This window comes from Glycine soja, chromosome 2 (genome assembly GCF_004193775.1).
Source record: "Glycine soja cultivar W05 chromosome 2, ASM419377v2, whole genome shotgun sequence".
Classification (NCBI taxonomy): Eukaryota; Viridiplantae; Streptophyta; class Magnoliopsida; order Fabales; family Fabaceae; genus Glycine; species Glycine soja.
In genome coordinates, this window is record NC_041003.1 from 36371922 (window position 1) to 36374432 (window position 2511).

A 2511-nucleotide genomic window follows, 5' to 3' on the forward strand; every position below is an offset into this window, starting at 1 on the left:
TGCTTGATCCTCAAGAGAAAACAACACTGGGGACTTAGCCTTCCATTAATCAATAGAGAACGGAATTTTATTGCTGAAACGAAAAGTAAAAGCTGGAATTGCAAAACGAAAATAATGTCTAAAAGAAGAAAAGTCTAAAACTCAAAACGAAAATAGGAGAGAGAGAAGAGAGAGGGCCTAAACTAGAACCTTGGTGCTGTTATATATTTTCAGCCCCAAAGCTTACAGATCTATTTAAAGTCCAAGCCCATAAATAAAATAAAATCTAGACAAGATAAGATAAGATTTGATAAAATAAAATCTAGATGAAATAAAATCTAAATAAGATAAGATAAGATAAGATCTAGATGAAATAATATCTAGATTAAATAAAATCTAGATAAGATAAAATTTGATAAAATTGTCTACTCTCTTCAAGTCCAAGCCCAATTCTGGATTCAAGCCCAATTGCTTATAATTCTCCTGAAGTTAAATTAAAAACAAAAAATTAGTCCAATAGGCCCAAATGATAAAACTGCATAATTAATTTGATAATTAAGGTTAATCAGTAATTAAAATGGTGACAAAAAGGGTTAAGAAATAGGAGACAATGATGACACATCAGTCGCTCTGTCGTTTAGGTTGTGAGTGTTTGCTGTTTTAGCTTTGTATTTTGCTATGAACAGTGATTAGCGACTGATTCAGTTTTGTGTTTGCTGTGAACAGTGATTAGCAACTGATTTTGCAATTTAATTGGCAATTTTTATTTTGATAGTTAGAGTTGTTATTTTTGGCTGATTTTTTGTTTGGTAGTTTCTTTTGATCCATATTTTGTGTGAAAAATACCAAGAGCACTTGGTGTGACAGTATTTGAGAGAGACAAAAAATTTGGATATCATTTGACTATAGTTGTAGTTTTAACCCTCCTCTGGTGCTTGTTTGAGAACACATTATTTGCTGCATATATTGCATGACTAGGAGCAATCCAGGTGATTTACAACCCTTTGATCCTGAAATAGATAGAACCTTTCATAGATTAGTTAGGCATAGTGTGCATCATGATCATTTTGTGCATTTTGAGCATTCTGAGTATTCTGTTGCTGATGATTCTGAATATTCTGATTTTGAGCATTCGACTACTAATTTTCATACTGAGAACATGGCTCAACCTCCACCTCATGAGAGGACTCTTAGGGAGATGGCTGCACTTGATTTCACTTATGAAAGCTTCTACATTCAATATCCTGATGAGGGTGTTCCATATGTTCTCAAGACTGGACTAATACATTTGCTGCCCAAGTTTCATGGTCTTGGAGGTGAAGATCCTCATAAGCATCTTAAGGAGTTCCATATTGTTTGTTCCACCATGAAGCCCCCTAATGTCCACGAAGATTATATCTTTCTAAAGGCTTTTCCTCATTTTCTGGAGGGAGTGGCAAAAGATTGGATGTACTACCTTGCTCCCAGGTCCATTTTCAGCTGGGATGACCATAAGAGGGTGTTCTTGGAGAAATTCTTTCCTGCATCTAGGACCACTGCCATCAGAAAAGACATTTCAGGCATCATGCAACTTAGTGGAGAGAGCTTGTATGAGTACTAGGAAAGATTCAAGAAATTATGTGCAAGCTGCCCTCACCACCAGATTTTTGAGCAACTCCTTCTGCAATATTTCTATAAGGGACTTAGAAACATGGAGAGAAGTATGATTGATGCTGCCAGTGGTGGAGCCCTTGGTGATATGAATCCTGTTGAGGCTAGGAATTTGATTGAGAAGATGGCTTCCCACTCCCAATAATTCAGTGCAAGAAATGATGTTATTGTCCTTAGAGGAGTCCATGAGGTGGCCACGGATCCATCTTCATCTGCTGAAAATAAAAAGCTTGAGGGAAAACTTGATGCCTTGGTCAACCTAGTAACTCAGCTTGCCAAGAATCAGAAATCTGCACATGTTGCAAGAGTTTGTGGTCTATGTTCTTCTGCAGATCACCATACAGATCTCTGTCCTTCTTTGCAGCAATCTGGAGTCAATGAGCAACCTGAAGCTTATGCTGCAAACATTTATAATAGACCTCCTCAGCAGCAAAACCAACAACAGCAGAATAATTATGACCTTTCAAGCAACAGATACAATCCAGGTTGGAGGAATCATCCAAATCTGAGATGGACAAGTCCTCCACAACAACAACAGCCTATCCCTCCTTTCCAGAATGTTGCTGGTCCAAGCAAGCCATATGTTCCTCCTCCAATGCAGCAACAGCAGCAGCAGTCACAACAAAGACAACAAGCAACTGAGGCTCCTCCTCAACCTTCCTTAGAAGAGTTAGTGAGGAAAATGACCATCCAAAATATGCAATTTCAGCAAGAGACAAGAGCCTCCATTCAGAGTCTGACAAATCAGATGGGCCAGATGGCTACTCAGTTGAACCAAGCTCAGTCCCAAAATTCTGATAAATTGCCTTCACAAACTGTGCTGAATCCGAAAAATGTGAGTCCCATCACCTTGAGGTCTGGCAACCAAATTGAAGTGCCTCC

General features: G+C 38.4%; 1 non-coding gene across 1 annotated transcript; it reads right to left on the minus strand.

Annotated features, from left to right (window-relative positions):
• Positions 1 to 1516: 1516 nt before the first annotated feature.
• On the minus strand, positions 1517 to 1623 carry LOC114404204. Its single transcript, XR_003664857.1, has one exon. It is a non-coding gene; the product is annotated as a small nucleolar RNA R71 (small nucleolar RNA).
• Positions 1624 to 2511: the final 888 nt, after the last annotated feature.